This window comes from Eurosta solidaginis, chromosome 2 (genome assembly GCF_040869045.1).
Source record: "Eurosta solidaginis isolate ZX-2024a chromosome 2, ASM4086904v1, whole genome shotgun sequence".
NCBI lineage: Eukaryota > Metazoa > Arthropoda > Insecta > Diptera > Tephritidae > Eurosta > Eurosta solidaginis.
This window is the reverse complement of record NC_090320.1, coordinates 24,643,834-24,671,295: the sequence shown is the minus strand read 5'-3', so window position 1 is coordinate 24,671,295 and position 27,462 is coordinate 24,643,834. Positions and strand designations below refer to the sequence as shown.

Genomic DNA, 27,462 nt, shown 5'->3' with positions numbered 1-27,462 from the left:
AGTCCACACGTCAAATTTCAACATTCTAGGTGTATTATTTGCTAAATAATCAGGTTTTATGTGTTTTCCAAAATGTTATATATATAAAAAGTGGGCGTGTTTATCATCCGATTTCGCCCATTTTCAATTCCAATCTATTCTGGTTCAAGATAAGCTCGTTTACCAAATTTAGTGAAATTATCTCAATATTTACTCAAGTTTTCGTGTTAACGGACAGACGGACTGACGGACGGACATGGCTCAATCAAATTTTTTTCGATACTGATGATTTTGATATATGGAAGTCTATAACTCTCTCGATTCCTTTTTAGCTGTACAACCAACCATTCTCCAATCAAAGTTATAATACCCTGTTTACAAGTACAGCTGGGTATAAAAATATTTACTAGTACCAACTCTTATAGACATTTGATAATATTTTTGTTGCATAAAAGTATTTATCGTTTTTGCGATATCTTATCGAATATTTATCGATCTTTCAAAATTTAAGTACTTCTTCGCTTTAGACTACTTCAATTTATTGTATAAAGGTTTTAATTTCATGTTTTCGATTTAGGCATGTTTTATCTGAATATTGCAGCTATGGGTATGCAGGCTATCAATGCTTGGCATTACTTAAACCAACTCCGATGGCCATGCCATTCTGCACATTCCATCTGTACACCTGGTGGCAAAGAACATAGCTTTAACAACTTCAATGGGACTCAATGCCTCGGAAGCTGACCTCATGTAATACAGGACGAAGTGGTTCTTAAAATCTTAATAGAGGTGGCTGGTTGGTGCAAGGGCGCCCAAGTGGCGGACCAGGCGATACACGTATACACCGATGGTTCCAAAGTAGCAGAAGGAGTAGAATCTGCGGTATACTGTGCCGATCCGAAAATAAATATATATTACAAGCTGCTACATCATTGTAGCGTTTTTCAAGCGGAAGTAGTAGCCGTGATCAAAGCAATAGGAAGAAAAAGCTTAAACTGCAGCCGCGTTAACTTTTATAATCACAGCCAAGCAGCAATTACGGCATTAGCCCCGCATAACACAGCAACTAAAAATGTGTATTCCCTGGAAAGAAGCGGGACAGGGAGGTGCATACATCTAAATTTGGTCGCAGGTCATATGGGAATAGAGGAAAATGAAAAAGCGGATGAACTAGCTAAAAAAGCGCAACCCCCAAAGCTTGCTCCATAGACATCCCAATTAGACTGGACTACATAAAGGGAAAGCCAGACTTGCACGAGCAAGCTGTAGAGTTGTGAACCTAAGCACATGACTGTGAAGTGTTGATGATCCTTAAAACATGAAGTTGACAAAAATACTCATATCATTAAAAAGAGAGGACAGTAGACTCATGATGTGTATTCTGGACACTACCTCCTGGCCTAACATGTATTTAAATTAGGCTTGATCAGTGATAGCAGATGTGGGAAGTGTGGGTTGGAGGAAGAAACGATCGAACACATTTGCGCTCGAGCCCTGCGTTTGCCAGGCTAAGACTGCAGCTATTGAGGAGATTGACAACTGTATCTAGAAGCAGTAAGTAGCATACGTAAGTTCTAGAAGGCTTCTAGTATTTGCCAAGAGGACCGAATTATTCTATAACATAGGCCCTAGTTTTTGACAGGGTTCCGTTCGATCGCCTAAGAAACTTCTCGTAACGCTATGGGTCTTCAGTCTATGTGTGGTGCGTACGGACCGGCTAGTTCAACCCTATTAAACTGAGTACTTATATTTGTAATTTCCATAATTTTTTTGATTTGTTTTACTAAACTTCGATTTGACTACACTTTTTATTCTCATCTGAGCAGAGCTCACAGATTATATTAATTTTGTACGCATAACGTTACCCCGTAACGGCATAATCGAGATAGATATAGACTTCTATGTATCAAAATGATCTCGGCGACAAAAGAAATTCATTTAGCCGTCCGTCCGTCCGTCTGTCCGTAAATACGATAACTTGAGTAAGTTTTGAGGTATCTTAATGAAATTTGGTACGTAAGTCCCGGGGAATTCATCTCAGATCGCTATTTAAAATGAACGAAATCGGACTATGACCACGCCCACTTTTTGGATATCGAAAATTTCGAAAAACTGAAAAAGTGCTAATTCATTACCAAAGACGGATAAAGCGATGAAACTTGGTAGGTTGGTTGACCTTATGACGCAGAATAGAAAATTAGTAAATATTCGACAATGGGCGTGGCACCGCCCACTTTTAAAATAATACTGCTATTGCTCGCTAGATATCGTCTTAGTCGTAACTGCTTGACAACTCAAATCAAACTCAAGTCAGACTACTCCGCTTTTGCCACATTTATACTCTTTTCTGCTTCGTTGGGATATTCCAGATGTTTCTCTTTGTAGAATGTTCTACTTGTTTAGCCAAGTAATTGTGCTACATATATGTATACCTATTTGTAGTTTATAGACTCTCACATAGGCATATGCGTGTACATATGTGAGTAATACTCTGACTGTTGACTAACTATGTACATCTGTGTGTGAGTTATCTCTTCGTTGCCTTGTATGCATGTGGGTAAACGACGGTTAATGTGTTTATGTGTATTTCCCCGCTGCGTGTATGTAAATGTTGCTTGTCGTAATGTGTACATAATGATTTATTTATTTACGCACATATTGCTTAGAATCACCCTAGCGATGTGATGTGAGTATCACTTAGTGATTCTAATATTCGTGACACTGCCCTCCACCTAAGTCGGATCGTCCCGATCAGACAAATCTCCTGATCTAAACGCTGCTAGTCTCTCCAAATGAACCACTTTCATTTTGGTTCGTGGTTTGCCGATGGTTTGTATGCGGTAAACTACATCGTTGATTCGCTTTAAAATTTTGTATGGGCCTTCCCAATTACACTGCAATTTCGGGGACAAACCTTTCTTCCGTTGTGGGTTATATAACAGCACCAAATCGCCTTCCTGAAAACCTTCCGAATTAATTGCTTTATCGTATCTGGCTTTCATCTTGTCACTCATAATCTTTGTTCGTTGTCTTACGAGATCGTGTATTTCTCTCATCTCTTCTTCCAAGACACCAGTGGATTTCTTGGCATTTCTCTCCGCATCGGCATTAATCCCAAACTCCAAATCGGCTGGCAGTCGAAGGTCGTTGCCAAAAATTACTTTTGCGGGGGTTTGGCCCGTCGTCTCATGCACTGCCGATCGGTAAGCCATCAAAAATAATTGTATGTGCGTATCCCACTCTTTATGGTACTTGTCGACTACTTTCCTTAAGTGCTCCTCCAAGGTTCTATTGAATCTTTTCACCATACCATCGGACTGAGGATGCAATGCAGTTGTCCGTGTTTTTCGATTGCCCAGTATTTTACACATTTCTTGGAACACAGCTGATTCAAAGTTCCTGCCTTGGTCAGAATGTAATTCCATTGGTACACCATACCTTACAACCCAATTATTTACAACCAAGACTGCAATTGTTTCCGCTTCTTGATTTGGGATTGGGTATACCTCTGGCCATTTGCTAAAATAATCCGTAACCACCACTACGTATTTGTTTCCGCTGTTGCTAGTAGGAAATGGACCCGCGACATCTAAAGCAATCCTTTCAAACGGTGCACCTGAGTTATATTGCTTCATCTGGCCATGACTTCGTGTTCTGGGCCCTTTGGCTCTGCTGCAAACCTCGCAGTTGGCAATCCACTCAGTGACCGACTGACGGCAACCAACCCAATAGAATCTCTTGAACAACTCTCACCTGGTCTTTCTTCGCTACACTCCACTTCACTTCATAAAAAGATGGTTGTTTTTCTTTAAAACGTTATAATGTTTCGCTATTTCTATTACTTTAATTATTATAAATTAATTTCAAACTTCAAAATTAAATATATATGTTTAAAGGTATTGAATATACATGTTTTGTATATAACTATACAAAGGAGCACGTCCGCGATTGCCGATTGGTAATGCTTGACTGACTTTCCCAAATATCGTTGACGACGATGGCAGTGGTCGCTCGTTGGTGTCTTCGCCGCGCACGGCTGCGCATACGTATATTTTGACGCCGTCTAAATATTTGTGAAGGCGGCTTAGACATCCTGCCCGCCCTGCAGGGAGGTGCTAGTAAGCACCTTCTGCAGTTCCTGCAGAGCGCGGATGGTAGTATCTAAGGCGCGACTCGTATTGCGCCGTTGGCCTTGCGCCGTTTGCAGGCCTTGAGGGGTGCGCGCGATCGTGCGCTTGGCCGTCTTCGCGAGTTTGGGAGTTGCCGCTGTTTTAATTGCAGGATGCGCCTTTTGGGTGCTGCAGGCGCAGGTCGGTGTCCTCTCTTTTTCCTTCTTCGACCTGGGTTTCGGCTTGCGGGATGCTTGGGGGGTTTTCCGTGGAGGGGCTTTGCGCTGCCCACGTCGACCTTTCGGTCCTTCGTGCAGGAGGGTGTGATGTGCCAGGCCGCAAATTTTGCACGACCCTCGTGAGTCGCGTTCCCCCGTGGTGTGCGTGAGTGCCAGACAATTGAAACAGTAGCCCAGTGCCCTGGCCACTGTAGCACGCTGCGGTGGCCGCATCGCCTTAAAGGTCGAGCAGTTCCGCAGCGCGTGGTAGCGATGGCAGAGCCGACACTGGAGACAGTTATCGGTCTCTGCCGTGGGATCCAGTGGGCATGCTTGTCGAGATGCCATTATGCGTCGTCCTGAAAGTAAAGAACAGAGAGAGAAACGAGAAGTAGTTGGATACAGCGGATAGTAAGCGGAAAGTTAGTTCTACAAGGAAGGTTAATTATACAAGGAAATGTATATAAATTAGAGCGCTGTGCTCGAAGAGTGCTCCATTGGAAGAAAGCACAGTTTAACTAAGGGGCGCATGACAAGCCCATTTTGGGTGCGAACCTCTACAACCCGAGCATTGTTGTCCGGGCCGAGGCGAACGTTCTCGATTCGTCCCAGACGCCACTCGGTGGGTGGGAGGGAATCTTCGTTAATTACGACGAGGTCGCCTGGTTGAGGATTTCGCTGTGGCGTTTGCCATTTATAGCGCTTCTGAAGGTCCTTCAGATAATCCTCTTTCCAGCGTCGACTGAATTGGTGATGAAGCGATTTGAGTTTTTCCCATCGATTTATCCAGGAGAGGTCTTCCGCGTTTGGCTCAGAAATGGCTAATAGCGGTGCACCTCGAAGGAAGTGACCCGGAGTGAGCGCTGTGAAGTCAGCGGGGTCCTGGGATAGTGAGGTTAGAGGCCTCGAATTGAGAACTGCTTCAATACGCACCAACAGCGTCGTGAATTCTTCGAATGTAAACTTGTGGGATGCAGCGATTTTTTTGAAGTGGGTTTTAAAACTTTTTACCGCGGATTCTCACAAGCCGCCCATATGAGGGGCACTGGGTGGAATATACTGCCAGTTTATTCCCTGGGGGGCATATTTCTGCACAATGTCCGCGGAGCATTCGTTAAGAAATTTAACGATCTCGCGTTCGAGTGCGCGTTGAGCGCCAATGAACGTTTTACCATTGTCGCTTATCATTTTTGAGCGACAACCTCGTCTGCCAACGAATTGGGCGAATGCTGCTCGAAAGGCTTCGGTGGTAAGGTCCGAGCATAGCTCGAGGTGTACTGCCTTTGTGGAAAAACAGACGAATACAGCCACGTACCCTTTTATGATAGTGGTCGACCTCAGAACCGATGTTTTTATTTGGAATGGACCTGCAAAGTCTACTCCTGTTGTGGAAAAGGGGAGTGAGAAATTGCAGCGCTCAGGTGGTAGAGCTGCCATTATTTACGTGCGCGTTTTCTTTTTGAAAAGCGTGCAAGATTTGCATTGAAAAATGCATTTCTTTATAAGAGGCTTTAGTTTTGGTACGTAGTACTCTTGCCTCACCATTTGGAGCATTAACCGCATTTCTGCATGAAGAAGCAGGCGGTGTAAAAACTCCAGATACAACTGCCATAGCCTTGAACCCGGAGGAAGGATTACTGGAGGCTTCTCACTGTATTGCATTGTAGAATGTTCCAATCTTCCACCGATACGTAGGAGTCCGTATCCATCCAAAAATGGGTCAAGAGCCAGAAGGGAACTCTTTTTGTAAGGCGCTCTTTTCCGCCCCGAAATGGCGAGATTGTGCCATTGCCACAAGCCGCGTTTTCACATGTTGCAACTCTTTGTACGTCAGATGGGGATTATGTGTTGTTGCCACCGATTTGGATTTTTGCAGGCATTGTTCGCAAAGCGGAACACGTATGCAATCACACGGAGAGCTCGAGAGTATGAGGAGAAACGTTGAAGAATATCGTCCTCTTCCTCGGGTGCGTGATATGCTTCGACCTTGCGCTTCTCGGGTGGAGAAGCGCTACCTGCTTTCGGCTTTGACCATGCCGAAATGTGGCAAGAAAGCCATTGTGGTCCGTGCCACCAAAGTGCAAGCCTATCAAATCATGCGGCTTGCAACCACGTGTGCCAAGATCAGCAGGGTTGTCTTAGCTAGATACGTGGCGCCAGGTGCCGCTAGGAAGATATTCTCGAATTTGAGAGGTACGGTTGGCCACATAAGTCTTCCAGGTCGATGGAGATTTCTCTAGCCAGGCTAGTGCAATCTCAAAATCTGACCATAAGAAGGTGTTGCATGCTTGTAAGTCGAGCTGTTTTCGAACAGTTGAAGCCAGCTTGGCGAGTAGGACTGCACCACATAGCTCTAAGCGGGGTAAGATTACAGTTTTTATGGGGGCAACTTTGCCTTTCGCAACCAAAAGTGAAGATTTTATTTGGTTGCCCACATGTGTGCGGATGTAAATCGCTGCGCAATATGCTTTTTTCGAGGCATCACAGAACCCGTGGATTTGGGTGTCTTGCCCTGGAACGACATTAACCCATCGAGGGATTTCGATGTGGCAAATGGCTGGCAGATTTTCTGCGAAATGTTGCCATTTTGATAATGTTGCGGGCTTGGCGCTTTCATCCCAATCGCTGCCATCCAGCCAGATTTCTTGGAGAAGCATCTTGGCCTGGATCATAACTGGCGACAGCCATCCTGCCGGGTCAAAAAGTTTTGCAACAGAAGATAAAATTTGTCGCTTTGTGACCGCATTTTGGGTGTATTCCGGCAGAATGGTGTATAAAAATTTGTCCGTGAGCGCGTTCCATCGAATGCCAAGAGTTTTGGTATTGGAAGTGCTCTCAAATTTCAAGAAGTTGGAGTCTAGAAGATCCTCCTTCGGAAATTGTTCTAATATGGCCGGGTGATTAGCCGTTAGTTTCTTTAGTATGAAACCAGCTGATTTTAGGGCTTTAATCACTTGAACGAGTGATTCAGTGGCGTTATCGATGGTGTGACTTCCTGATAGGATGTCGTCGACATACGTCTGCGTCTTGAGAATTGTTGCAGCCAACGGGAATGTCGCTTTCGTGTCATCGGATAGTTGATGCAACGTACGAATAGCGAGATATGGTGCAAAATTAACGCCGAATGTAACCGTTTTCAGATTGAAATCGCTAACAATGGAGTTGGCCGATTTGCGAAATAGGATTTGCTGAAAATCTTTGTCGTCCTCGTGTATAAGGATCTGAGGGTACATTTTTTCAATGTCTCCATTGAACACATACTTTTGCATGCGCCACTGTAGAATTAGTAGCATGAGATCTGGTTGGAGAGTTGGACCAGTGTATAGCACGTCATTCAGGGATTTGCCTGACCCAGATTTTTTAGAGGCGTTGAAAACCATACGAACTTTGGTGGCGACCTTATCTGGTTTGACTACCGCATGATATGGCAAGTAAAATGAGAAGAACTTGCCATTCGAAGTTATTTCGCATGGGTCGATAGATTCCATGTGATCAAGGTCGAGATATTCTTGCAACACATTGCTGTACATTGTACCTAACTCCCCCTTTTTCTGAAGCGAACGCTCCATGCTGAAAAACTGCTGCAGAGCAGCCGGGCGGGATTTGCCGAGGGAGAGTTTTTCAGGAAACTCTTCCTTGAATGGAAGTCGCACAATGTATCGACCGTTTGGTGCACGTGTCTTGGTTTTTGCGTATATCTGCTCACACGCTTGATCCTCGGGGGATATCTGTGTAGGTTGTGGAATTTCCTCCTCTTCCCAAAGTTTTTTCAGTTGAGAACTGAGTGTCTCGTTTGACGCTTGGACTTGCATCCAGAATGACACAACATTTTCAGTTATTGGACCACTGAGAATCCAACCAAAAATGGTTTGTTGTGCAAGTATGCTACCACACACCTTTTTTATACCTTCCAGCAGAATTTGTGGAAGTATGTCGCTGCCAATGACCATGTCAGTCTGACCTGGTATGTGGCAACTGGGATCAGCGAGCTCAAGGAGTTTGAACTGCTGCCAGATTTTGCGAATAATGGTGGATGTTGGCAGATTTTTTGTCAGTTGCGGCAACACAATGGCATGAGCCTTTATTCTTTTCATGGCCTTGGATGCAACCAGTGTCAAAGGACAAAGCTTGGAGGACTTTTGTACGACTTGTCCACCCATTCCAGAGATTTCGAACTTTGAATGTTCGAATGGAAGTTTCAACCGTTTTTGAACTTTCGAGGAAATGAAAGTTCTTTCCGAGCCCTGATCAATAAGGGCTCTCAGTTGAAATAATTCCCCTTCGTGTTCGACTGCGACCATAGCAGTAGGAAGGAGAATTTGGTTATCATTGGCTGCATGCAATGATTGAACCGGTGCGTGTTTTGAACAACACGGTAGCTCGCTAGAACCGGAGCTGTTCTGCGTTTGTCGAACGGGAGATGTTGACTCAGCAGTTGTGTGCTGCACGTTTGGTGCATTCGTTCGCGGGGTGGAACTTTGAGCTTGTGGGCTCGCATGCAACAGCGTGTGATGCCGTTGATGGCATGTCGAACATGACCACTTGCTCGTGCACTCATTGATGATATGAGTGCTGCTAAGGCAGTTTGTACACAGCTTAGCTTGTTTTACGAATTGTGTCCGGTTTTGCACAGACATTCGTTTGAATCGTGGACAAAATCTAATAAGGTGCGGGGAGTTGCAACATTGGCAAGTTTCCTTTTAGATTCTGCCACAAGGGTTTGCGTCCTGTTGAAGGACCTGTTTTGCGCAGAATTTTGATGAGCGACTGGTTTTTGTTTGCATGGTTGAAGCCTATTGACTCTTTCAACGACTTCATATCTCGAGGTGAGAAAGTCATTCATTTGTGACCATGAGGGTAGATCTCTTCGAGAAGAGAGAGACTGTTCCCAAAGTGACAGGGTTGTTTCGGGGAGCTTAGATGAACAAATGTACACCAGAATCGGATCCCAACTGTCTGTCGTAACTCCTTGGGAGTGAAGGACGGATAGGCAGTTGATTGTATTTTGCAATTTCTGAAGTTGCTCACTGTTTTCGGATGGAATAGTGGCAAGAGTCAGTAAGGATTTTATCTGGTTGTCAACCAGGATCCGCTTGTTTTCGTATCGTGACCGTAAAGCTTCCCAGGCAAGGTCAAAGTTATCATCGCTCAACGCATATTGCTTGACGATGGAGCCGGCTTTTCCTTGCGTTTTGTACCGGAGATGGTACAATTTCTGAGAACGGGAGAGCCTTGGGTGGTTAATATACACCGCTGTGAACATATCACGAAAAGCGGGCCATTCTTCATAGCCACCATAAAAGGTCTCCGTGTCGCATGCTGGGACTTTGAGGTAAATATTTGCCTCAGCCGAGTGTTGTTCCACGCGGGATGGTGGACTCGGTGTTGCCATCATTTTGATCAATGAAAGTTGATCGGCAATCTTTGCTTTTGTCATTTCATACGTATCAAGGCAGGCGGATTGTTTGCCTTGTACTGAACTCTTAAAATCTTCATGGAAACTTTCGTCTGGTTTCGAAAATACCAGATCGTAAACCGATTGAAGTCATGCCCAATAATCATCTAGTGATTTGTTCTTTATCATGAGATACGATTCAGTGTGATCCTGAATCGGTGCTTCGTTGAATTTTGCACAGTATCTCATCAGATTGTCACTTTCCGCGATGAACTTTTGCGCGGATGGGTCAACTGATTTGGATTTCCGGCGGGGGGATGTTGACCTTTCCTTGGCCGTTTCTTCCTTTGGGCCACCTTTTGGTTTTGTCCCGGTTTCGGACACTTTTGGGGGACTGAGAGGCATTTTATGCAAACTTTTGGTTTTTCACTAAAAAAAACGAGTAAAATATTTTTACGCTCAGAGAACGTTCGCAAAATTCGAAGATGGAAAACTCTTCGTGCCACAGAAATTTAAAAAAAGGGAATTTAAATTGGTGGCGGTGTTTGTTTTTTTTTTTGAAAAATGGAGTCAAGCACGGACAACGGGACGTTCCTTATATAATTTAAATCCGCGAAATTCGGATTTCAATAGTATGTATAATGTTTTGTAAAAACAAAAAATATAAAACTTAAAAAAAAAATCACAAACACTTTTCACTTATATATACGTGTAAATATACGTGTGGAAATAAACGTGTATTTGTAAATAACTGGTATATATAGGTATGTATATATTAGAAAATAATAATATGTACTTGAAGTTTGTACGGATATTTTTTTTTGAAAGTTCCTATAGGGAGAAAATATCTCAAACTTAATTTTGTACGCCAGAATAAGTACAAATGTACGTGCGCAATATACAAACGTATGTATGTATATATATTTGTTTGTGCGAACGTATGCACGAGAATCAGATGAGCTTCTCTGTTTATGTTTACAAACAGAAGAGTTTGTTTTGATTCGCTTCCTCGTCGCTTTAATGTAGCGTTTCTTTTGTGAAGCTGAGGGCGCTTGATTGCACTGTTGGGTGAGTGCAGCAAAGAAAGATGAAAAAATTGCAAATATGAGAGAGGTTGATAAATTTGATCAGCAGTACACAACTCTCGTTGCTAATGTAGCTATACGTGCTGGGAAAATGTCGCTGGAAGAGCGACTTGAACGTGTGAGTAAACACGTATGATGTTCTCAGAGTGGATAAATAGGAATGTTGGAAAAGCAACTTGAAATTATTTGTACATGTATGTAAGTATGTGCATACTAGTGTTGGGAACTATCGAATGAAAACTATCGAGTTATTCGATAGTTCATTAATTTTCATTCATTCGATAGTCATTTGAAATTCGTTCATTACAATTTTTTCGAATTACTAGTTTTAGGTATGAATGATTCGTTCATTACTATTTTTTCGAATTACCAGTTTTAGGTATGAATGATTCGATCACTACTATTTTTTCGAGTTACTAGTTTTTGGTATGAATGATTCGTTCATTACTATTTTATCGAACTACTAGTTTTTGGTATGAATGATTCGCTCATTACTATTTCTTCAAATCGTTCGTTCTATTTAAATTTAAATAATCGACAAACGTTTTAAGTGTGGTAATTATTAAAAAACTTTAACTGAGGAAGTGCTTTTAACTATTTAATTTGTGTAGATTGGGAGTTTTTTATCAAAAATGGCAATGAAGTTAAATGCCATATATGCAAAAAAAATTTAATTTTTCTGGCAACACATAAAATTTAAAAGACCATCTACGCCGTAAGCATCCGTCTTCCTCAGAACAAAGGAATATAACTTCAGGAGAAATTGTGCCAGTAATTTCAAAAGAGGAACGTAGTTCTACTTCTCTTTTTCTTCAACTACTGCAGTGAGTGCAGCGCGAAGTTCCTTAACAATACCTGCCGAAGACATTTCCAATAGTGGATGTTTGAGAAGAAGACTGTTCAAACAAAATTATTTGTTACCAGCACACGTTCTGAGCTCTCAGAGCAAGAAAAATATAACATTGATGAGTCTCTTTTAAAGATGATTATAAAAGATTTGCAGCCGCTTTCCATCGATGACAATGTAGGATTTACAGAATATACAAAAAAGCTTCAGCCATTATATTCCTTGCCAAACAGAAACATTTTATCAAATACAATGCTACCTTTTAAATACAATGAAGTAAGAAAGAAACTACATGACTTGCTCAACATTGTAACACATATTTCAGTTACAAGTGATATGTGGACTTCTGGTAGTCAAAAATCTTTTTTGTCAGTTACTAGTCATTTCGTTCGGGATAACAAAACGATTTCTGCAGTTTTATCAACAAAGGAAATCTTAGGAAATCATACCTCCCAAAATATAACTACAGAATTGAAGTTACTATTTGATGAGTGGTCGGTTTTTGACAAAATAGTTGCTATAGTAAGTGATAACGGGGCTAATATTAAAAAGGTTTTAATTGAAATGCTACAGAAGCACCACCACCCATGTGTAGCGCACACATTAAATATATGTGTAATTGATGTCATCAAAGCTGTTCCATAAGTTACTGTCCTGATAACCAACTGTCGTGCCATAGTCACTTACTTTAACCATAGTTCTCAAGCGATGAAAAAATTAAAAAGTATGCAAAAGCAAATGGGTGTTACTGAACTGATGTCCCTACCCGGTGGAATTCCACCCTTATAATGATGGAGCGCATATGCTTGGTAAAAGAACCACTCCCTGCCAAATGCTCCTGATTTCCTCAATTGATCAGAATGGGAAACATTGTTGGATTACACTAACCTTTTCAAGCCCATAGAGGCCACGACAACCGAATTGTCAGGAGAAAATTATCCCACGATATCACTGGAAGTGCCTCTAATCAGAGTCTTCAATACGCAGTACGAAATCGCAAAATGAAAACTGTAGAGGGAGAAAGTTGGAAGAGCAGATTGTTAGATATAGTTTGGAGACGATTAGGGCAGTTGGAGTCTGACAAAATGTGCGCCAAATCGACATTCCTAGATCATAGGTTTAAAAAAATTTGCTTTTGGAAATGAAAATAAGGCAAATAATACAACAAATACAAATAATACGGCAACAAAACACAAGTGTTCCTACCAACACCCCAAGAGAAGTATCGGTCGATAAAAGCGAAGTATCTCTCTGGGACCTTCTCGATGAAAGAGTTGCTGAAGCAAAAACAATTTGTCAAAACGCGCCCAATGTCATTGCAAATATTCAGTTGGAGCAATATCTAAGGCAAAATTTTGTTGATCGATCAAATAATCCTCTAGACTATTGGAATCGTAGCCAGTCAACATTTCCAGAACTATATATGTGACCCGTCCTAAAAAAAGGTGGCTTATGACTCAAAAAAAAAAAAATGTTCCACTTTTTTTCTGGTTTCGATAGTTTTTTTATCTTTAACAGCTGTTTCTCGCAATTTCTTTTTTGAGTCATAAGCCACCTTTTCATAGGCCCGGTCACATATGCTTTCGAGAAAATATTTATGTATACCCGCACCATCGGTTCCGTCAGAACGAGTTTTCTCGAAAGCAGGGCAAATAATTAACGACAGCAGAAACTGACTTAAAGGAGATAAACTAGATATAATATTTTTCAACAGCAATTTAAACATTGAAGGTATTTTTCATGTCAACTCGATGTACATACTTGTATATGTATAAGTTAAGGCACTCAATAATGCCTCTGAAACAGATTTGAATAATACAGATAAAAATCCATTTTAAGTAATCTTCTTTCCTGTTGTTGTTTTTGTTATAGCGGCATAAAATCTCCCCGCAGGTTTGGGGGAGTACTGATATATTGGCCATATGAAGTGGTGATACCAAAAAAACTCAGTGGGTTGCGAACAAAGGTCATTTGCATATCATGCATGCACTTTGCAGAACATGTAACAAAGGCATTTAAATTGAATATTTTCATTATTTACACCATTTTAGTCATATTTAACATTTTTGTTACGTTCCAATGAAGCGTGATCCAGATACGGATAGAAATTTAACATGCAAATGCAAAAACAAATTGATCCATATGGTCACATTGTTGTTGCATTTGCATGTTAAATCTCTAGCTGTATCTGGATCACGTTTCATTGGAACACGACGTTTTTGGTCTTATATAGGTTTGTTCTTTAGCTACCCCGGGGGGTAACTAAAACGATCCAGAAATTGTTCTTTTGGCCTCTGGCTAGCTAAAGAGCAGTTCAAATGAATGAATGAAAGAATGAATGAAAAAATTCATTCGATAGTTAAAATCATTCAGTAACTAACTATCGATAGTTGAATTCATTCGATAGTTCCCAACACTAGTACATACGTATGAATATTATACTTTTCTATATGCTGCGAAGCAGAAAAAATGATTTGGAAGTTGAACTGTATCGCCAAGTTCAACGCTCTGTGCGAACAACGGGGTAAATTTTTGCTGATGTTGTTCTTGCACAGTGGGTTTGAGTAGGCAAGTAAACTGCAATTTTTGTTGGTTGAATACATATTACATACATTTTACATATGTATATATTTATATATATAATTGGCGGATTTTGCCTATTGGTATAGCGGAATATTTTCTTCCAATTTTTGGTTGCAAAAAAGTTGCAGTAAAACCAACGGTAAGAAAATTTCCGCAATATTCATATATATACGTGGTATATGTTTTGCAGTTTACAAAAAATAATATAACTTTTGCGGAAAAAGTTGTATTATTTTCTGGTATTTTTTTATGGAAATTAAAAAAATTGCCTACTCACCAATTCTTGTATATACTGCTTCTTATTGTGTTGTTGTTGCCTGGTCTGCTTGTTGTTGATGATAAGCTGGCTGTTGTTGCTGCTGCTTGGTTGCTTAGGTAAGATGATTTTTAATTTTTTATTTTTTGAGTTTCAAAATTTCATTTTCTCTTTTAAAAAACAATATTTCTGTGCATTTAAGTGTTTGTATAAATATATGTTTGTATGATGAGTGCGCCCACAATTTTCAAAAACTTTTTTTTTCTTTTGTGTTTTAAAGATCTTAAAATTTTTTTTCGCAATTTTTTTTTTTCTTTTGTTTTTTGAATATGCTCAATTCTCTATTTGTATATATGTATATAAGCAGCTTTTAAACTTTGTGTTGTTTTTTTCCACACTTCCTTCACTCAGCTTTTATTCACTGTGTCTCCACTTTTGTATGTTTTGTTTTAAAAAATTTATATTTATTTTTCAAACGAACGAAAATTCGATTTTAATTAAATTTTTGTTTTAATTATAATTTTAGGGGTTGGGCCAAAGATGGCTGCGAAGGACCATGAACAAATGTGTGGTCTTTCTTCGCTACACTTAACACTTCCAATTAAAAGGGTCAATAGTTTTTCTTTAAAACGTTATAATGTTTCGCTATTTCTATTACTTTAATTATTATAAATTAATTTCAAACTTCAAAATTAAATATATATGTTTAAAGGTATTGAATATAAATGTTTTGTATATAACTATACAAAGGAGCGCATCCGCGATTGCCGATTGATAATGCTTGACTGACCTTCCCAAATATCGTTGACGACGATGGCAGTGGTCGCTCGTTGGTGTCTTCCACTTCGCCGCGCATGGCTGCGCATACGTATATTTTGACGCCGTCTAAATATTTGTGAAGGCGGCTTAGACTCTCTGTTTAATCTTCTCGAGCGTTTTCGTGATTCCCAGATGACCTCCACTTGGACCATTATGTAGCTCGTTGAGAACGTCAGGAATCCTTTTCCTGGGAACAACTATCAGTGTCTTCTTGCACTGGCCGTCCTCATTCTCCCATATTCGATACAGGCAACCGGATATCAATTGTAAAATATTCCACTGGGCCCAATATGACTTCACAATAGGACTTTCTGCTGACATCTCCTCTTTATTCAGTCTCTCATTTCGTTCGAGTCCGTGCACAATATGGGACAGATCTGAATCTTCTAGCTGACACTTCCTTAGTTGTTCCATGTCCCAGTCATCCGAACACGTCATAGTCATAAACCGAACATCTATAATGTCTTCCTTAGTCTCAGCTTTTGAACAGTGTTTACATTCCAAACTACATGGTCTTCGTGACATTGCATCAGCATTTCCATGGGTACTACCTTTTCGATGCTCAATGGAAAAGTCATAGCTTTATAGTCGGTCGATCCACCGTGCCAATTGACCTTCTGGGTTACGGCACTGCAGGAGCCATTTCAACGCTGCGTGATCTGTCCTGGCGCGGAATCGCTGCCCGTAGAGGTGTTTATGAAAATGTTTAATGCACTCTACCAATGCTAATAGCTCTCTCCGTGTAACGCAATAGTTCCTCTCTGGTTTTCCAATTGATCGGCTGTAATATGCAACTACGTTCTCCTGTCCATCGACCAGTTGTGATAAAACGCCTCCTATAGCATATCCACTCGCATCGGTATCTAGAATAAACGTTGCTTCTGGAATCGGATATGCCAACATTAGAGCAGTGCACAACCGCTCTTTTAATGTTTGGAAAGCCAATTCTTGCTCTTTTTTCCACTGAAAAGCTTTATTTTTTCTTGTAAGCTCGTGAAGGCTATGGGCTACGCTGGAAAAGTTTGGTACAAATCGGCGGTAATATGTGCACAGCCCCAGGAAACTTCTTAATTCATGCAAGTTCTGTGGTCTTGGCCAATCTTTTACAGCTTCTGTTTTTTCATTCGCAGTACAAATAATTTAATTCCTTTTTAAACAACGAACACTTTTTGGGACTTAGTTTCAGACCAGCGCCAGCTATTCTCTGGAAAACTTCCTCTAAGTTTTTAAGATGTTAATCAAAGTTCTTGCCCAATACCATAATGTCGTCCAGGTACACCAAGCATGTTTTCCAATGTAGTCCTTTCAATACCTGATCCATGAGTCTCTCGAAAGAAGCTGGTGCATTACAAAGTCCAAAAGGCATCACTGTAAATTGCCAAAGACCATCACCAACACTGAAGGCTGTTTTCTCTTTGTCTTCCTCCTTCACCTCCACTTGCCAGTAGCCGCTTTTCAAGTCCAGTGTGGAAAACCATTTCGTACCAGATAGGGAGTCCAGAGTATCGTCAATTCTTGGCAATGGTTAGCTATCCTTTTTCGTAACGTCGTTCATTTCTTGCACGATTTGACTTAAAACTTCCCGCTTCGCAAGTGGAACACTACGAGGAGCTTGACGGATCGGCCTCGCATCTCCAGTGTCAATTTGATGTTTCACAACTTTGGTGCGGCCTGGTTTGAAGCCATTCTGGTCAAATATATTCGCGTAGTTTAGGAGCAGTTGTTTTGCTTTACTCTGATAATCTTCCTCTAGCTCCTCCGTCCATGCCATGATGTCGTTTGAAAGATCATTGTTGCTGGTTGGAACGTGCTCCTCGAGCTGTTCACAGTTAATAATTACATCAGCCTCTTGACATCTTCCCAATATAGCTCCTTTGGTAAGTTTGATTGGTGAATTGAACTCATTGAGTACTCTTATCGGAAAACGTCCATCTTGTTTTGTCATAGCCAGGGTTTTCCCTACAAGAACATTCGGTGTTGATTTGTTTGCTGCTTCGACAACCCACAATTTGTTTGTCCCACACTCTCCATCAACCTTTGCCCAGATGACTGCTTCTGATTTTGGTGGTATTTGCTGATTCTCTTCCACCATCACTCGTTTACTGCTGTAGCCTCTCGTAGCCGAAATTAAGTGGCACATCCATGTTCTTATATCGCATAATCTTGCTTTGCATATTGATCTTGATGCCTTGGTCGATTAAGAAGTCCACTCCGATTATGATTTCATCAACAATTTCCGCCTCTATAAAATTGTATACTTCCGTGACGTTCCCAATTGCGACTTCACATACTACTTCTCCTAGGACCGTGGTGTCTTCTCCAGTGGCTGTACGCAATCTTGCTCCATGCAATGGTCTTATCTTCTTGTTGACTAAATCCGCTCGAATAATGGAATGAGATGCACCCGTATCTACAGTCAGTAAACGTTCCTTTCCATCCACATGTCCTCCTACAGTAATATTGTTTGACCTTCTTCCGATTTGCGAGATAGAGAATATGGGGCATTCAATTGGGGGAGCCAGCTGGCGCCTCTTGCGGCTGACTCGCTTTAGTTTAACGATTGAGTGGACTTGGAGATTTGCTCATCTCCTTCAGCTCTGCGTTTACGGCCACCCACATTGTTGGAACTATTGGAATTGCTACTGCAATGACGTGCAATGTGACCTGGGTTACCGCACTTGAAACATTTCATAACTCCGGCATTTTTCTGTTGTGATCCCTTCAGAGCTTCCAAAATTGTATCTACCCACTCTGGCCTTTCTACTTTCACACGATGAGCTTGTATGCTGAGTCAATGCATGGAATACCGTTTCAGAAAATGTTTGCTTTGGGTTCGCATATGTGGCTCGCTCCGTTTCGACGTCCCGTATGCCATTTATAAAGCTCTGAATCTTCACTCTTTCCGTGTATTCCACGGGTGCATCCGCATTTGCAAGATGAGCCAATCTTTCAATGTCCGAAACAAACTCCTGCAAAGTCTCGTTAGCTTTTTGGTAGCGGTTTTGCAATTCTATTTGGTAGATCTGTTTTCTGTGTTCGCTTCCGTATCTTCGTTCTACAGCAGCCATCAATGCTTCGTAACTGTTACGTTCATACTCTGGGATGGTCTGTAGGATCTCAGCAGCTGGTCCTTTTAAAGCCACGAACAATGCTGCAACTTTATCTTCGGTATTACAATTGTTCACTGCTGCGGTCTTCTCAAATTGAAGCTTAAAGACCTGGAAAGAACAGAACCGTCAAAGGATGGTGTTTTTACCTTTGGATTGCTTGCTGAAACAGCTGGGCGATGTAATTGCAACTCCTGTATACGACCTCTCAAAGCATCCACCTCGGCTTCGATTTTTTCCTCAAACTGCATTATTTTCTCGTCCATACGCGCTTCGAGTTTTGATGATATACGCGCCTCCTGCGCTTCGAGTTGTACTGTTATGCGTGCCTCTTGTTCTTTCAGTTGTGTTTCCATCTTTGATGTTATTCGTGTCTCTTGGGATTCCATCTGTGATGACAAATACGTTTTCTCTTCTTCTAGTTGAGATGACATATACGTTTTCTGTTCTTCTAGTTGAGATGCCAGTTTAGATGTTATATCTGTCTTTTGCGATTCCAGTTGAGAAGCCACTGTCGATGTTTGAGCAGATATTGCAGCCAAAATCATGTTCAAGTCTGTGCTCGTAACTGCCTGCGTAACTGTCTCTGCCATTTTTGTTGTTTCCTCTCCTTCAAGATGAAAGTCATACTCTTCCACGTCAATTGCTTCTAATTCTATTGCCTCTCGTAGTCGTGCCTGAGGTTCGAGTTTAATGCCGGTTGTATTCAATCCACGGCTCTCCAACTCCTTCTTCAGTTGCTGGATCTTCAATTCACTGAACTTTGCCATGTCCTTGTTGTCCTCTGGAATTTATTCAACAATTCCTCTTCTGACACCAATTGTTACGAATTTGCTGCAAATCCTCTTATTTGCGAGGTTTGTATCGCTAAACTGTAGAATAAATAAATCCAATATTGAATAATGGAAAAATGGCCTTTATTAAAATACTTCACAATAAGGCAAGGTCCACACGAGGCTACGCGTCATAGACGCGTACAAGATATTTCATATAGCTACAATTTCTCTACGCCTCAAGATCTGCACATGAAGCTACTTTCGAGCGTCGCTACAAAAAGCAAACAATTATTGAAAAAAATAAAAAAATTTAATTTCTTCAGCTACATCCGTCCCCGAAACCAAAGGAAAATAGGTATTAAACGTTGTTTGCATCCCCGTGCCTTTATATATTATGAAAGGCAATTTTAACCCACCGCGGACTAGAGAAAAGGGTGATTTCTAGTTTCCAACACTTTTTAGCCTTTTAAATGCTTCAACAATGTCTAACCAAGCTGTTGTGGTGTTTGGTACCCTTTTTCGCTTTGGTAATATACCTTTCACGCACTTCTATTAACTAAATTATACTTATTAACTAATTACACAAATTTGCATACAAAAAAATGTACACAAACATCTTGTTCTTCCTTTTTTTCAAGCGTACGTACGCTCAGCGACCAACATTGCTGTACGCTTAGCTACACGAATATTTCATGCTTTGTCGCTTTCATGCAGCTCTCCATTCAAATACATGTGTTCGGCATCAAAGCGTACAAATTTCTCCTGCAGCGTCTATGACGCGTAGCCTTGTGTGCACCTTGCCTAACACTCAAACTGTGCAACGAATAGCTTAATAACCAAACTGATAGCTTAAATGAAACTGACTTTCAAAATAATACTGCTATTGCTCGCTAGATATCGTCTTAGTCGTAACTGCTTGACAACTCAAATCAAACTCAAGTCAGACTACTCCGCTTTTGCTGCTTTTATACTCTTTTCTGCTTCGTTGGGATATTCCAGATGTTTCTCTTTGTAGAATGTTCTACTTGTTTAGCCTAGTAATTGAGCTATATATATGTATACCTATTTGTAGTTTGTAGACTCTCACATAGGCATATGCGTGTACATATGTGAGTAATACTCTGACTGTTGACTAACTATGTACATCTGTGTGTGAGTTACCTCTTCGTTGCCTTGTATGCATGTGGGTAAACGACGGTTAATGTGTTTATGTGTATTTCCCCGCTGCGTGTATGTAAATGTTGCTTGTCGTAATGTGTACATAATGATTTATTTATTTACGCACATATTGCTTAGAATCACCCTAGCGATGTGATGTGAGTATCACTTAGTGATTCTAATATTCGTGACAATATGTAAAATTCATCGATTGAAACAATTTTGATTAAATTATATCGCGCCTTTAATCTGCTATTTTCAACTTATGCAGATTATACTTATTTTATTGAGTTTTTCGATTTACTTTTTTTGTATACATGTTCTTAACGATTTTTTTGTCAATTTTTTACCGTTAGTTTTAACAACTTCGCTTTCACCGAATTTTACTTAGTTAATTTGCTTGTTTTTCATATTTTTTCTTATGCATGGAATCCTTTCTATCGATTGTTATTAAATATTTTTTTCAATGGTTTCGTCTATTCCTATTATTCAACAGGAAAGCATTTTTTGGTTCGTTTATTCTAAATATTTCTTATTTGCATTACACCCTTTAAATTTTTTCTATCAATATTTTTTTTTATATTTTCTTCTTTATATTACAGATCTGTGGATTTTATCCATCACAACATTAAAAATAAATATTTTAAACACTGGAGAGGTTGCCAAATTTATCCACTATTTTTTCCATCGCTGTTTTTTGAAATATGTAAGTTTTTATCGATTTTAATTTATTTTATTTATCGATTTATTTTATAAACTTTTATCGTGCAAACATCTACAATTTTATTCGACTCTTTCCTTCCTATGTAATTGACAAAGGCAAAGTTTTTCGATAATTTATATAAAGTTTTTTATCGATTATTCTTATCGACATAATTTTTATTGATTTTTAATTAATTAATCAATCTGTGTCTTTTTTCGAATCTTTTAATTGTTGTGAATTATTTTTCTTTGATATTTTCCTTGATTCACATTTGTTTCGATCCTTCCATGCTTGCCATACGGTGTCATTTCCATTGCTTCTTATACATTTTTTAAGGTTTTGTTTATTGCTTCTTATTTAAGACCTGTGATTTTGTATCGATTCTTCACAATCTTTTTCATAGACTGTTTCAATTATTTTCAACAATCGCTTTTTATTTTAAAAATTGGAAGTTTTTATCGATATTTTTATTGTTAATGCAATTTTATAATTTTTTTCTTTTTTATCGATATATTGCATTAATTTTTTCATCGAATATTTTTTGGTTTTTGTATATTACAAAAATGTTACATTTTGTTGAGAATTTTCTACATATCGCTTCTACTCCGAACGTATATCTTAATAGATATATCTTCTGTACGTGTTTTTGTCAGAACTCCTTCTAAATGACTCAGTAGATTGTGATGAAATTTTGTGTGTGTGTTCAAGAGGGTTTGAGAATGCTGTGGATTTGCAACTTGGTCCGGGAAGTGGACCAGGGACCGACTAATTGTAAAAAGTAGTATTTATGGTGCCGCACGCTTGAAATTCAGCACAGGAGTACCTCCTTGACAAAGATAATATTTAGGATATTTTGTAGTCCGGAAAGTGTACCAGAGGCTGATTTATTCTAATTAAAATAGTATATAGTGCGATTTGCTTGAAATTTAGTATAGGGGTACTTTCGTGAACAGCTCATTATTTGAGAAACTTTTCGGGAAGTGGACCAGGAGCCGACCTATTCCAAAATATCTTATTTATTGCGCAATTCGCTTGAAATTCTGTACAGGGTACCTCTTTGACAAATATAATATTTGAGAAGCTTTTCATTCCGGGAAAAGGACAACGGACCGACGTATTCTATATGCAACAATTTATGGTGCGCTTTTTTGAAAATTGTTATATGGGTACTTCCTTTCTCGGAAAGTTGACCAGGATCTGACTTATTGTTATAAATCGTATTTATTGCGCGAGCCAGAAGAGTGTTCTTGTGAAGTTTCTTTGCGGGAAGCGGAACAGGGACCGATCTACTCTATCAAATACTATTCACTGTCCGATTTGCCTGAAATTTCGTATATAAGTAAACCTTTGTCTCAACGAGAATTTACGAAACTTTTTTTCAGGAAGTGGTAGACGGAGGGCCAACAGACGCGCACATAAACATAAATTCAGCGCGTCTCCAATTACCATCACCGCCAAAGATGTTGAGGACGCCATCGGTCATGCTAAACCATCCAACGCAGTGGGCCCAGACGGCATAGTCATGCCGATGCCTAAAAGCCTAGGGAAAGAGGGTTTCAAATATTTAGCACATGTCTTCAACCTGTCTCTTTCCACCTTTGTAATTCCCGAAAAAAATGGAAAATGGCCATGTGGTCCCTCTACTAAAGCCTGGGAAACCAGCTAACATAGGAGAGTCATATCGCCCGATATCTCTCCTATCGCCAGTAGCTAAGACGCTTGAAGCCATTTTGCTCCCCTAGTACAAAGTAAATTGGCAGCTATCCTGTCATCAGCATGGCTTTAGAAAACTCCATAATACCACCACCGCTCTAAATGCCATAAGCGCCCAGATAAATTGCGGTTTAAATCAAAACCCCCACCATAAAACAGTACTCGTTGCGCTAGACCTATCAAAAGCTTTTGATGCGGTCAACAATGGCACGTTACTGCAAGACCTGGAAGGGTCTACCCTTCCCCATGTCTTAAAAGGTGGACCGCTAATTATCTGGGTGGTCGGCAGGCATCGGTGCAATTTAGAAACGAATCATCTAAACCAAGACGAATTAAAAAAGGGGTGCCACAGGGTGGTGTCCTATCCCCACTTTTGTTTAATTTCTACATATCAAAGCTACCTTAGCCACCAGAAGGAGTTACTATCGTTTCCTACGCCGATGACTGAACAATAATGGCCACAGGCCCAGGCCCACAGATCGATGAGCTTTCACCGACTAAATCCTCCGCGAGCTTATTTACAACATGGACGTCCCAAACGTCGACCATTTTGAACATCCACGTCGATGGCACTACGCTCCCCAATGCCCTACACCCCAAAATCTTGGGTGTGACGTTTGATCAGGATCTAAATTTTGGTGAGCATGCAGCCGCAATTGTACCGAAAATCCAGAGCCGTAATAAAATCATCAAAACTGTTGCTGGCAGTACTTGGGGAAAATATAAAGAAACGCTCATTACCACTTACAAAGGAATTGGCCAACCGATTGCATGCTACGCGTCCCCGATATGGTCGCCAAGCCTGAAGACCGCTCACTGGAAGAAGCTACAGGCCTGCCAAATTCTGCGCTCAGAACCGCCACGGGTTATCTTCCTATGTCTCCAGAACACCATCTACATAATGAGGTGAGAATACTCTCCATCATGGATAGAAATGATGTGCTAACCAAACAGTTCCTGTTGAATATCTAGAAACCTGGGCATCCCAACAGACATCTGATTGATGAGCCAACACCGCTCAGGGGCTTAAGGAGTCATCTCCGTAAGCATTATGCGGAAATACGGCACCTGAGAACTCAGACGTATGAAGCCAAAAAACACAAGCAGGTCCTCATCGAACTCCACAAACAGGCGTGCGCGGTGAAAACAGTACTCAAAGAACAGTACCTCAAACTTACGGAAGAGTAACGCATACTCCCCAGGGAAACGCGAGTCACTCTAGCTCGACTTCGATCTGGATACTATAACAGAATCAATCTTACCTATCCAGAATCAACCCCGACATACAAAATGTATGCCCCGCTTTCAATGTGTGCCCAGATGACACCAACCATCTCTTTAGTTGTAATGTGGAACCAACGCCTATAACACCCCTCCAATTATGGTACATCCCTGTTGAAACTGCAAGTTTCCGTGGACTCCCGTTAGAGGGCATTGATGACAATTAGTGATTGGTTGCACCTATTGGATGTGGCGAAGCACTGCAACAACAACAACAACGGGATGGACAAGAAGGTCGCATGTGGTCATAACAGATCATTCCCGAGATGGTCGGGCTTGGTACCGGAACGTACCAGATCTGCATCCGGGAAAGGACCATCAACGACGACAACACTCCCCAAGGCCTACGGGAAGTGTCCTTATCACTTCAACAAAAACAACACTATCTTTTGCCATTCCTATTATTATATTATTTTAATTAATTAATTGCATGCAATTAAAAATTCTTTTTTTTTTTTTTGGCTTTGGTGTATTGACCATATTGGCAGAGCAGTCACGTTGGAAACTATTTTTTAATGCCAAAGAAGTATAACTTCTCACGCATGGGCTTGCGACGGATCTAGCAAATGCGGACGCAACCATGGAATACACCGAAAGGGTAAAAATTCAGAGCTTTGTTATTAATGGAATACGGGATGTTGAAACGAAGCAAGCGATATACGCAAATCCAAAGCCAATATTTGCTGAAACAGTATCCCATACGCTTACTCAGGAAACAGCATCGCTTCTGTGTAAACCAGTTTTCAAAGCGCGCCGTGTGGACGTAGAAAGGCCAGACTGGGTGAACACAATATTGGAGGCGCTGAAAGGATCGTAAAAGCGGAGTAATAGAGTAATCAAATGCGGGAAGCCTGGTCACCTGGTCACACAGGATCGATATGCAGAGAAGGATTAGGACGAGGATGTGCCACTTAACTTCAGTTTGGAAAAATGGTTCAGCAGTAAGCGAGTGCTGGTGAAGGAGATTCCACAGAGACCACAAAAGTTAAAGAAATTAGATCGGGCAAAGTTGATGGAACGAATGGGCCAAGCAAAGCAAAATCAAAGATACCTGCGAGAGAAACACTGGCATTGACAAAACCAAATCAACGCACTAAAACGAAGAAAAGAATTTCACAGAGAGAATGCAAGGGTAGTTTCAAGCCGGGGCGCACTACTGTTGTGAACCGTCAAGACGACACTAATGATGCAAAATCAATCTGTCAAGATCAAGCTCTGCGAAGTAGTTCATTGGCCAAGCAACAGAGTGTGAGGGAACGGTCCAGGATAATAAGTAGCAGGAGGAAACGCAGGTACGGCAAGAACAATAATTCGGAAGGTTTCCTGGATGGAGATTTGGTACTGCTATACAACCCTCACCGGCGGAAATATGTTCCATCCAAATTTTGGTGCAGTTGTGAAGGCCCGCACACAACCATTGGGAAACCACGAAATATAAGGGTTGTTCATTTGGAGAGGCTAGTAGCGATTAGATTGAGAGATTTGTCTGATTGGGACGATCAGACTTAGGTGGAGGGCAGTGTGACGAATATTAGTATCACTAAGTGATACTCACATCACTAATCTGATACTAAGTAAATAAAGGCGCAACAACAATAAAGTAAGCTGCCACTCATGGTACGTAATCAAATCAATCATCATTTACACACATATGCACTTACAAGGCAACGAAGAGATACTCGCAAACACGTGTAATCATCAGCCGAAATAGTACTCACATATATACACGCATATGGCTATGCCAGAGGCTATAAACTAGAAATACACATGCATATAGCTGGTAACCAAGTAGTAGATTCTAGAAGCAGAAATGTCTAGACATTTGGAGGAATATTTTGCATTATTGAATACTGGAGTTATTTATTCATCAATTTAGCGATACGAACGTTAGTAGAAGGTGTAAAATAAGCGGAGTTCCCCAAAATTCGTTACATTGCTAATAAAACATATTGACAGAATTTTAAAATATAATATTTATTTATATACGACTAAATTTGGCTGATATGAAGTTAGTCATTTAAAGTTAATTAATTGAGGACCTAACTTGGGTTAAATTACTTAATTGCTAAATAAATAGGTGAAATGTGACATGAGATAATGCGAAGATATTTGACAAACAGATTTAAAGAAATAATGTTGCCATTGGATCTGTGTTCAGTGATGTCAAATTTGGCATGATTTAAATGCATGTTGTAATGGAAATGCATGTCATGCGTTGGATATAAAATCACAAGTGAAGATTGTATAAATTGATTTGAGTACAAGAGTGTATAATATAGGTCATTGTGAAGTTATATGCGTAGAAGGTGATATGATTTTATTCTTCAAAATTACATTAGATTAAATAGTATATGAATTGTTGTATTTTTAAACGTTCAATTTATTTTGAACAAATTAGATATGAAGTGTTAAGTCACAAATGAAGACTGTATGGTGTTATATGAATTTTACTTCTTTTTTGATAACAACCAATAATGTGATCTGGTATTGATTGTTATGAGACTAGAAGTTGATTTGAATTACTGATATGATTTAAAATACCTCTTAGGATGCAAAAATATGACGCTAGTTTGAAATTTGACCACAGTCAAAGCTGGCAAAGCTCATTGTAATGTTATATGCGTTGAGGTGATGTGATTTTATGCGTCGAAATGATTTCACATCATACATGGGATATGAAGTGATGTTTTGGGAATAGATAGCATTGGACAAGGCACTAGATCACGATTCTCTTCTATTCTAATATCTACCTTTAAGGCCTCGGGTTTTGATGTAATTTCTAATCTAATACCATCAGTTTTCATGACTACACAACAGAAATGGAATCTGTTACTCCAACCTCATGTCAGTACAGGCAAATGTGCTGTGAAATGATTTAAGTTGATGCGCTAAAAACTGTCTGTCGTAACTCCTTGGGAGTGAAGGACGGATAGGCAGTTGATTGTATTTTGCAATTTCTGAAGTTGCTCACTGTTTTCGGATGGAATAGTGGCAAGAGTCAGTAAGGATTTTATCTGGCTGTCAACCAGGATCCGCTTGTTTTCGTATCGTGACCGTAAAGCTTCCCAGGCAAGGTCAAAGTTATCATCGCTCAACGCATATTGCTTGACGATGGAGCCGGCTTTTCCTTGCGTTTTGTACCGGAGATGGTACAATTTCTGAGAACGGGAGAGCCTTGGGTGGTTAATATACACCGCTGTGAACATATCACGAAAAGCGGGCCATTCTTCATAGCCACCATAAAAGGTCTCCGTGTCGCATGCTGGGACTTTGAGGTAAATATTTGCCTCAGCCGAGTGTTGTTCCACGCGGGATGGTGGACTCGGTGTTGCCATCATTTTGATCAATGAAAGTTGATCGGCAATCTTTGCTTTTGTCATTTCATACGTATCAAGGCAGGCGGATTGTTTGCCTTGTACTGAACTCTTAAAAT

At 40.4% G+C, this 27,462-nt stretch overlaps 2 long non-coding RNA genes across 2 annotated transcripts in view; both read left to right on the top strand.

Annotated features, from left to right (window-relative positions):
- The window catches only part of LOC137239394 (uncharacterized), an 853,500-nt gene that overhangs the window by 498,301 nt on the left and 327,737 nt on the right, over positions 1–27,462 (top strand). The gene's annotated exons all lie outside the window — the stretch shown is intronic.
- The window catches only part of LOC137239395 (uncharacterized), a 37,315-nt gene continuing 11,216 nt past the window's right edge, over positions 1,364–27,462 (top strand). Inside the window, exons 1-2 of the long non-coding RNA XR_010949357.1 lie at positions 1,364–1,533; positions 20,935–21,038. This is a non-coding gene — a long non-coding RNA (uncharacterized lncRNA). The remainder of the gene's footprint in view (positions 1,534–20,934; positions 21,039–27,462) is intronic.